Source organism: Staurois parvus, unplaced genomic scaffold (assembly GCF_062004578.1).
Source record: "Staurois parvus isolate SC_StPar_1 unplaced genomic scaffold, SC_StPar_1.0 ptg000860l, whole genome shotgun sequence".
Classification (NCBI taxonomy): domain Eukaryota; kingdom Metazoa; phylum Chordata; class Amphibia; order Anura; family Ranidae; genus Staurois; species Staurois parvus.
Genome location: NW_028318656.1, coordinates 4,439,587 through 4,450,270, shown reverse-complemented (window position 1 = coordinate 4,450,270; position 10,684 = coordinate 4,439,587). Strand labels below are relative to the sequence as shown.

At 53.1% G+C, this 10,684-nt stretch overlaps 1 non-coding gene across 1 annotated transcript; it reads right to left on the bottom strand.

The window, feature by feature from the left end:
* Positions 1-907: 907 nt before the first annotated feature.
* On the bottom strand, positions 908-980 carry TRNAA-AGC (transfer RNA alanine (anticodon AGC)). The gene has a single exon. It is a non-coding gene; the product is annotated as a tRNA-Ala (tRNA).
* Positions 981-10,684: the final 9,704 nt, after the last annotated feature.

Here is a 10,684-nt window from a genome sequence, read left to right as displayed (position 1 = left end):
ATCTTTTCTCAGTTCCTCAGCAGTCACACGGGGACTTCTCTCCACTCTACGCTTCAGGTAGCGCACAGCAGTCGAAGTCAGCATCTTCTTTCTGCCACGACCAGGTAGCGTTTCAACAGTGCCCTTTGCCTTGAATTTGCGAATGATGCTTCCTAAGGTGTCTCTTGGTATGTTTAACATCTTTGCAATCTTCTTATAGCCATTGCCCTTCCTGTGAAGAGAAATCACCTCTTCTCTTGTCTTCCTGGACCATTCTCTTGCCTTCACCATGTTTGTAACCACACCAGTAAATGTCTAGAAGGAGCTGAGTATCACAGTCATTTTAAAGCTGCCTAATTGGTGCTTATTATGCTTGATTGCTGCTCGGTGACATCCACAGGTGTTTTCAATACCTGATGGAAAGCACCTGTATGAACCTCTGTTCTTCAGAGTGGTAGTCTTTAAGGGGTTGAATAATTGTGGCAATGAAGAAACCACATAAGAACCATTTACTACTGTATTACATAAACAATTGATGTCATTTTAGTTGCATTTGGGTAGTTACAACGTCCTTGTAGGATTTGATTCTGAATACAATTCCAAATGTACACTATAGTCCCTAAACCCCTTTACAGCATTGGGGGTTGAATAATTTTGGCCACAACTGTAGATTGCTTTGGTCCAACACTGCCTTGCGCGACTTCTGGCAGGCAAAGCAAGCAATTTATGCTTTGTGTTAGTCCTTCTGTGTCAAGGTATTGGCCGATGCCACATCTGCCCGAGAGGGTCAACGCCATGGCACATGTTACGAGGATGACTCCTGCTTGGCCTTTTGACTAGAGAGGGGAGGCTTTTCCCACAGCGCTCAGTGCCGAGCCTGAAGAAAAAATATGAAAAGCAGATCTCACCCTTGGGGAAGGCTTTCCTTTGGAGGATGCGGGCATTGATCCCGCTACCTCTCGCATGCTAAGCGAGCGCTCTACCACTTGAGCTAATCCCCCTTGGCTCTGGCAACATTGCGCGCTCTAGTTGATCACTGCTCTCTGATGTGCTACGCGGAATAAAGGCCACCATCTGTTTTGTGTAACTGTTTCATTCAGCACAGCACAATGCAGCATCCCACTACTATATACCACCTGCCAGCAATCAACTCCTTCACTGCCACCAACAGTTGCCTCTCTCACTGGCACTGTTGCCAGAGATGCAATCTTCAAGCGCAAAGGATTCAAGATCACCTTTTTACCCCGTACGCTGCCTATTGACATGACACATTAGGTCTAGGTTCCACAGACTCAAAGCATAGATATATTTGCTCATTTTTTACTACTTGCAGCTTCACATTTAAATTCTGTATATGTCTAAGATCACCCAGTTAAAAACACCCAGAATGCAATGTGGAAACCAACCATCAGATGGCAGCAGAACACCTACCACGTTAGACAGCTATAACTCCAGGCACCTCTCCGTGTCAGCATTGATGGGTTAGGCTCTGGCCGCTAGACACCAAGACAGCCTCCATTTTCCCAATTTCAAAGGTTTTCACTCTTCCTCCTCAGAGTTCCCTTTTGTCTTTCCTGAGACCTTGGACAGCAGAATCCCTTGGGAAGAAGCTCCTTCTCCAGCCAGTAGTGAGGGTTGTGGTGTTATCCATGGAACCCTTGGCGGCAGAGTCACACCTCCAAGCATGTCCGTGGACGATTAACAAGCGTTTCCTTCGGTATGGCCCCATGGCTTTCCATGATGTCATTTGGAGGAGGTGGTTTCAAAAACGTTCACACCGACTAGCAGGTTTTAGACAATATACATGAGCCTTGACAAGGTACTCGATCTCGGGGGCGTCAGGGAACTGAGCTACCTGTGGGACGATAAATACAAAGCCACCCTAGTGGCATTGGCCAGGAATCGAACCCGGGCCTCCCGCGTGGCAGGCGAGAATTCTACCACTGAACCACCAATGCTCTTTGGCAGGAAACAGACGGCTTGCCTCGCCTGGCAGGTCTTAGAAAGTCCTGCTTTAGGCCTTGGTAGCCATCTCTGTGAATACATTCAGATGTGGGTCAAGTCCACCCAAAGACATGCTTTTCTTCAGCCGTACACACCACCACTGTGAAAATGTAGGACAGCCCATTGCATCTTTGAGGCTAGAAAGCCTTTCCATTGGAGAAGAAAAGCCAAGACTGGGCCAGAGCTTTTTCTAAGTACCTTTGACTTGGGGTTGACTTGTCTAACTCAATGGCACTGCCTATTAATCTACCTTGCGACTTAGTCAGATGGAGCCACTCCCCATTCACATCCATAGGAGATCTTTGGAGGGGCTCTACATTGGCCTCATGTGAGACTCTACAAAGTCAATAGGAGCTGCCTGAAACAGAGAGGAACAGATCTTTTCCCATCAAAGCCTTCTATAAGCAGAATGTGGAAAGTGGCCGTCGAGCGCCAGGCCAGGTGGCCTCCCAGCCAAAGAATTTCCTGGAGTTTTTGTCCCATGGGACCGGTAGCATATTACATCCTCCTATTTTTGCTGTTTCTTCCCCCCTGGAGCAGAGTGGCGCAGCGGAAGCGTGCTGGGCCCATAACCCAGAGATCGATGGATCGAAACCATCCTCTGCTAACTTGGCTTTTTCCTCTGGCAAGCTCTGTTTCTTTGCTTAGGCAAAGGGCTTTGTTTCACCCACAAAATGCTTTGATTAATCAGGGAGCGCACCGCAGACAGCCCGGCAACAAACCCAGCCCTCGATACACCAAGTCCCTCACACATGCTGTCTTTCAGGTGTTTGCTTTCACTTGCATAATGTGTCCATCATAAGACAAAACTCATACGATATGCCAACAGTCTGAACTGTGCAATTCATTTATATGTTCATAGATTTCTTAAGGGAGATTGTTGATAAATACTTCTGTCCCAAACAGAGGATCTTCTCCAACCCAGTCTGCATGAGGGCCACCATATTTCCTCTGACCGTTGACCTGTACAAGGTTAATATTACATCTTTCCATCCACTCCAGAAGGGAAGATTTATTGTCTTTATACAGAGTTGTAATCCAAGCCTCGCTCTCAGCGTTCATCACGTTGTTGTCCGTCATTGGAGAATGATCTGCTCTCTCCATGGGCCCTAATCAGTGGGCAGAAGGCTAGCCCCTAGTTCCCTCCAAAAGCCCTGTTCTGGTTGGGTCTGTCACACCTCTGTGTCAAGGAAGCGGGACCTGATTGTGGTGATAAAACGAGTGGAAACCTCTCAGCTTCTACATGGCACTTGCGCGTTTGGCACTAATGGACTATTGTCTCTTGGCCATGGAAGCCTGGCCGTGCTTTGGGTAATAGATTGCTTTGGTCCAACACTGCCTTGCGCCACTTCTGGCAGGCAAAGCAAGCAATTTATGCTTTGTGTTAGTCCTTCTGTGTCAAGGTATTGGCCGATGCCACATCTGCCCGAGAGGGTCAACGCCATGGCACATGTTACGAGGATGACTCCTGCTTGGCCTTTTGACTAGAGAGGGGAGGCTTTTCCCACAGCGCTCAGTGCCGAGCCTGAAGAAAAAAAATGAAAAGCAGGTCTCACCCTTGGGGAAGGCTTTCCTTTGGAGGATGCGGGCATTTATCCCGCTACCTCTCGCATGCTAAGCGAGCGCTCTACCACTTGAGCTAATCCCCCTTGGCTCTGGCACTGTTGCGCGCTCTAGTTGATCACTGCTCTCTGATGTGCTACGCGGAATAAAGGCCACCATCTGTTTTGTGTAACTGTGTTTCATTCAGCACAGCACAATGCAGCATCCCACTACTATATACCACCTGCCAGCAATCAACTCCTTCACTGCCACCAACAGTTGCCTCTCTCACTGGCACTGTTGCCAGAGATGCAATCTTCAAGCGCAAAGGATTCAAGATCACCTTTTTACCCCGTACGCTGCCTATTGACATGACACATTAGGTCTAGATTCCACAGACTCAAAGCATAGATATATTTGCTCATTTTTTACTACTTGCAGCTTCACATTTAAATGCTGTATTATTATTATTATTATTATTACTACGAGTTTATATAGCGCCAAAGGGTTTGCTCAGCGCTGTACAATAGGGGGGACAATACATGGCACAGTACAACAAAGACAGACAGCGTACGAGGGGTAAGAGGGCCCTACTCTTACGAGCTTACAATCTAGGAGGGAGGGGGTAAAGGTACAGTAGGAAGTGGCTGAGGGGGATGAAGTGGTAGGAGGAATGAGGGAGGATGGCCGTTAGGTGAGGGTGGGGTAGGCTTCCCTGAAGAGATGGGTTTTGAGGGAGCGCCTGAATGTGAATAGAGAAGGCGACAGTCTGATGGATTGGGGCAGTGAGTTCCAGAGGATGGGGGAGGACCTGGAGAAGTCCTGCAGTCGTGCATGGGAGGAGGAGACCAGGGAGCAGGATAGAAGGAGGTCCTGTGAGGAGCGAAGGGTACGGGTAGGGTGGTACCTGGTGATCAGGTTGGTGAGGTAGTCAGGGGCAGTGTTGTGAACGGCTTTGTAGGTCAGGGTAAGGAGTTTAAATTTGATGCGTTGGGCAATCGGGAGCCAGTGGAGGGAGAGGCAGAGGGGGGTGGCAGAGGTGGAGCGGGTGGTAAGGTGGATGAGTCTGGCAGCTGAGTTCAGGATGGTCTGGAGCGGGGAGAGCCTGCACTTGGGTAGGCCAGTGAGGAGGGAGTTGCAGTAGTCAAGGCGTGAGATGATGAGGGCGTGTACTAGAAGTTTGGTGGTGTCTGGGGTGAGGAAGGAGCGGATCTTGGCAATGTTGCGAAGATGGAGCCTGCATGTGTTTGTGAGTGATTTGACATGCGGTTGGAGGGAGAGGTTCGCGTCAAGAATGACGCCAAGGACTTTGGCTTGCGGGGCGGAAGTGATAGTGGAGTTGTTGGTGATGATGGATAGGATGGGGGGGGGGGGGGGTGTGGGCAGGGGAAAGACGAGAAGCTCGGTTTTGGAGAGGTTAATCTTGAGGAAATGTAGCGACATCCAGTCTGAGATGTCATTTAGGAGGTGAGTGATGCGGGCGGAGATAGTGGGGGTGAGGTGAGGGGTGGAGAGGTAGATTTGGGTGTCGTCAGCATAGAGGTGATAGTTGAAGCCGTGAGATTGTATGAGTTTGCCCAGGGAGGAGGTGTAGATGGAGAAGAGAAGGGGTCCAAGGACAGAGCCTTGGGGGACCCCAACAGAGAGGGGGAGGGAGGGGGAGGTGGCACCATTGTAGGTGACACTGAAGGAGCGTCGGGATAGGTAGGATGAGAACCAAGAGAGAGCAGCATCTCCGATGCCAAGGGAGAGTAGTTTATTAAGAAGGAGGGGGTGGTCAACTGTGTCGAAGGCCGCAGAGAGGTCCAGGAGAAGGAGGACAGAGTAGTCGCCCTTGGCTTTGGCGTTGAGTAGGTCGTTAGTGATTTTGAGGAGGGCAGTTTCAGTGGAGTGTAGGGGACGGAAGCCGGACTGTAGAGGGTCAAGAAGGTTATTGTCAGTAAGGTGGGAGCTTAGGCGATCGTAGACTAAGCGTTCAAGGAGCTTGGAGGTGAGTGGCAGCAGGGAGATGGGTCTGAGGTTGTTGGGGTCCGCGGAATCCAGGGAGGGCTTTTTGAGGATGGGGGTGATATGCGCGTGCTTTAGGGGGGAGGGGAATACGCCAGTAGAGAGGGAGAGATTGAAGATGTGGGTGAGGGAGCGGATGAGGGAAGAGGGGGGTGACCGGAGGAGTTGAGAGGGGATAGGGTCCAGGGGGCAGGTAGTGAGGCGGGCTTTTGAGAGGACTTTGGCGACTTCCTCAGTAGTGACAGGGCTGAGGGAGTGCAGTGCGGGGGGGGTTATGGTGGGCGGGGCATTGGGAGAGGAGGGGGGCAGTGCGGTTGTGAGGGCAGAGGAGGGGGGAGATGAAGGGGTGACGGGGGCGAGGAGGCTAGGTGGGGAGGTAGATTGCAAGTTGACGATGTCCTTACGGATAGCGTCAATCTTGTTGTGGAAATGGGTGGCAATTTCGTGGGCGGTGAGAGAGGTACTGAGTGGAGGAGGGGGGGGGGAGAGCAGGGAGTTGAAGGTGGAGAAGAGTCGGCGGGGGCAGGAGGAGAGGGTGTTTATTAGGTTAACAAAGTAGGCCTGCTTGGCGGCGTGGAGGGAGGAGGTGTAGATAAGAAATGCAGATTTGTAGAGGGAGAAAGTATGAGGGGACCTGGTTTTGCGCCACAGTCTCTCCAGTGCGCGACTGCGACGTTTGAGGCGTTTAGTGCTGTCGGTCTGCCACGGTTGAAGCGGTCTGGGTTTGATGATGCGTGTGGTAAGGGGTGCCAGAGAGTCTAGGGCAGCTGACAGTGAGACATTGTACAAGGTGGTGGCTATGTCAGGACATGACAGTGGGAGGATGCTGTCGTGTAGGCAGTCGGCGGCAGAGTGGAGGGGGGCCGGGTTCAGGTTGCGGAGGTTGCGGCTGGTGATGGTTTGGCGTTTTTGAGGGGGGGAGTTGGGGGAAGGGGAGATGGAGAAGGTGATGAGGTGGTGGTCGGAGAGAGGGAAGGGGGTGTTCGCGAACTGGTTGAGGGTACAGAGGTGGGAAAAGACGAGGTCCAGGGTGTTCCCTCAGAGGTGGGTGGAGGATTGAGTGTGCTGTGTGAGCGCGAAAGAGGAGGTTAGGTGGAGGAATTGGGAAGTAGCCGGGGTGTTGTCGTTGATGAGGATGTTGAAGTCCCCGAGGATGATGGTCGGTAGCTCAGAGGAGAGGAAGAAGGGAAGCCAGGCGGCGAAGTCATCTAGGAAGCGGGCTATGGGTCCGGGAGGCCTGTAGATCACTGCGATCCTTAGGGGGGTGGGTGAGAAGAGTCGGATGCAGTGCGCCTCAAAGGAGGGGAAGGAAAGAGAGGGTGGGTTAGGGAGGACCTGGAAGGTGCTAAGCGGTGACAGGAGCAAGCCGACACCACCACCTCTACGATCGCTCAGTCTTGGTGAATGGGTCCAGATGAGACCTCCATGAGTGAGTGCCGCAGGGGAGGTGGAGTCGGTGGCCTGTACCCAAGTTTCGGTGATTGCTAGGAGGTTGAGGGAGCGGGAGATGAAGAGGTCATGGATGGCGGTAAGCTTATTGCAAACCGAACGGGCATTCAGGAGTGCAACCGAGAGAGGGGGGATAGATATGGGGAGGAGGGGTACATGTATGAGGTTGAGGGGGTCGCGTCGGCTGGCGTGAGCAGGGGGGGCTCTAGGGGGGGTGTGAGGTGGTGAGGGGCCAGGGTTTGGGGAGATGTCCCCAGCTGATATGAGAAGGAGGAGGGTGAGGAAGGTGGCGTGGGAACGGGAGGTGTAGGAGCGCTTGGGTCTGAAAGTGGTGGCAAATGGGTCAGCGGGGAAGTGGAGTAGCAGGAGGAGGTGGTGGGTGCCGTAGTGGGGAGAGGGGAGAAGTGAGGGGGCGATATAGAGCTGCTTAGCGGGGGTGGGTGGGTAGAGGAAGGCGGTTTTAGGGATGGAGGAGAGGAGGACAAGGAGGAGGAGCGCGGGCGGCATGTTGGGGTGAGCGGGGTGCAGGAAGGGTCAGGGTGGGTGAGGGGGTGCTGGTCAGGGATGGCGAAGCAGTGTCCGAAACGCAGTGGGAGGTGGCTGGTAGTCCCAGGTGGGGTGGAGGGCAGGGGATCCCTGGTGGGATGGTGGCCGTGCTATCCCTGGTGGGTTAGTAGCGATCCCTGGAGGGATAGTGGTTAGGGGTCCCTGGTGGTTAGGGTTTCTGGTGGGTGGTGGGATCCCTGGTGGCTGGCGGTGGGATGGTGGTTGGGCTCCCTGATGGGTAGTGGGTGCCCCTGGTGGAGTACCTGATGTCCTGGAGCGTCGGGGTGGAGGTGGATCCCTCCTATGTTAGGAGGACCGTTGGTGCTGGTGGTGGTAGCTTCCCCGGAGGAGCGGAGGCGTCCCGCTGCGATTCCAGCCACGGCCGGCAGGAAACACCGCGGCTTCGGGTGCCGTGGTAGGCCTCAAGCCGCTTCGGACCGCCGGAGCTCCGCTGGAGGGACGGAGTGTCTGTGTCCCCTTCAGGGTGTTGGTGGGGACATCGGCAGCAGGCTCAGGGGCCCGGATGGCAGCGGATCGGGCGCGGGGGCGCCGGAGCTGACGAGCACGTGGCTGCTCCGGGCGAGCTGGTACCCGGTGGTCGGGATGGACCCAGGGCCAGTGAGGGGGGCCCTGGGGAGGCTGGCTGATCGGCGGGGACCGGGGAACAGAGCAGCGGCGGCCTGGGCTGATGCCCGGCGATCCGGGTCGGCCGCGCCAAAAATCGAGGCCGCGGCTTCGGGTGCCGGGTAGGCCGCAAGTCCCGGAGGGCCGGGGAAAAGGTGCAGTGGCCTTACCTGGCTGATGAGCAGGGACCGAAGGATCGTGGGGCCCCCGTTAGGGTCCGCTGCTGCCCAGATGGCAGCGGATTGGGGCCAGGGGAGCAGGAGCTCGCCGACGCACGTCCTTCTCGCCGGACGTCCGGACGCTGTATATGTCTAAGATCACCCAGTTAAAAACACCCAGAATGCAATGTGGAAACCAACCATCAGATGGCAGCAGAACACCTACCACGTTAGACAGCTATAACTCCAGGCACCTCTCCGTGTCAGCATTGATGGGTTAGGCTCTGGCCGCTAGACACCAAGACAGCCTCCATTTTCCCAATTTCAAAGGTTTTCACTCTTCCTCCTCAGAGTTCCCTTTTGTCTTTCCTGAGACCTTGGACAGCAGAATCCCTTGGGAAGAAGCTCCTTCTCCAGCCAATAGTGAGGGTTGTGGTGTTATCCATGGAACCCTTGGCGGCAAAGTCACACCTCCAAGCATGTCCGTGGGCGATTAACAAGCGTTTCCTTCGGTATGACCCCATGGCTTTCCATGATGTCATTTGGAGGAGGTGGTTTCAAAAACGTTCACACCGACTAGCAGGTTCTAGACAATATACATGAGCCTTGACAAGGTACTCGATCTCGGGGGCATCAGGGAACTGAGCTACCTGTGGGACGATAAATACAAAGCCGCCCTAGTTGCATTGGCCGGGAATCGAACCCGGGCCTCCCGCGTGGCAGGCAAGAATTCTACCACGGAACCACCAATGCTCTCTGGCAGGAAACAGACGGCTTGCCTCGCCTGGCAGGTCTTAGAAAGTCCTGCTTTAGGCCTTGGTAGCCATCTCTGTGAATACATTCAGATGTGGGTCAAGTCCACCCAAAGACATGCTTTTCTTCAGCCGTACACACCACCACTGTGAAAATGTAGGACAGCCCATTGCATCTTTGAGGCTAGAAAGCCTTTCCATTGGAGAAGAAAAGCCAAGACTGGGCCAGAGCTTTTTCTAAGTACCTTTGACTTGGGGTTGACTTGTCTAACTCAATGGCACTGCCTATTAATCTACCTTGCGACTTAGTCAGATGGAGCGACTCCCCATTCACATCCGTAGGAGATCTTTGGAGGGGCTCTACATTGGCCTCATGTGAGACTCTACAAAGTCAATAGGAGCTGCCTGAAACAGAGAGGAACAGATCTTTTCCCATCAAAGCCTTCTATAAGCAGAATGTGGAAAGTGGCCGTCGAGCGCCAGGCCAGGTGGCCTCCCAGCCAAAGAATTTCCTGGAGTTTTTGTCCCATGGGACCGGTAGCATATTACATCCTCCTATTTTTGCTGTTTCTTCCCACCTGGAGCAGAGTGGCGCAGCGGAAGCGTGCTGGGCCCATAACCCAGAGGTCGATGGATCGAAACCATCCTCTGCTAACTTGGCTTTTTCCTCTGGCAAGCTCTGTTTCTTTGCTTAGGCAAAGGGCTTTGTTTCACCCACAAAATGCTTTGATTAATCAGGGAGCGCACCGCAGACAGCCCGGCAACAAACCCAGCCCTCGATACACCAAGTCCCTCACACATGCTGTCTTTCAGGTGTTTGCTTTCACTTGCATAATGTGTCCATCATAAGACAAAACTCATACGATATGCCAACAGTCTGAACTGTGCAATTCATTTATATGTTCATAGATTTCTTAAGGGAGATTGTTGATAAATACTTCTGTCCCAAACAGAGGATCTTCTCCAACCCAGTCTGCATGAGGGCCACCATATTTCCTCTGACCGTTGACCTGTACAAGGTTAATATTACATCTTTCCATCCACTCCAGAAGGGAAGATTTATTGTCTTTATACAGAGTTGTAATCCAAGCCTCGCTCTCAGCGTTCATCACGTTGTTGTCCGTCATTGGAGAATGATCTGCTCTCTCCATGGGCCCTAATCAGTGGGCAGAAGGCTAGCCCCTAGTTCCCTCCAAAAGCCCTGTTCTGGTTGGGTCTGTCACACCTCTGTGTCAAGGAAGCGGGACCCGATTGTGGTGATAAAACGAGTGGAAACCTCTCAGCTTCTACATGGCACTTGCGCGTTTGGCACTAATGGACTATTGTCTCTTGGCCATGGAAGCCTGGCCGTGCTTTGGGTAATAGATTGCTTTGGTCCAACACTGCCTTGCGCCAATTCTGGCAGGCAAAGCAAGCAATTTATGCTTTGTGTTAGTCCTTCTGTGTCAAGGTATTGGCCGATGCCACATCTGCCCAAAAGGGTCAACGCCATGGCACATGTTACGAGGATGACTCCTGCTTGGCCTTTTGACTAGAGAGGGGAGGCTTTTCCCACAGCGCTCAGTGCCGAGCCTGAAGAAAAAAAATGAAAAACAGGTCTCACCCTTGGGGAAGGCTTTCCTT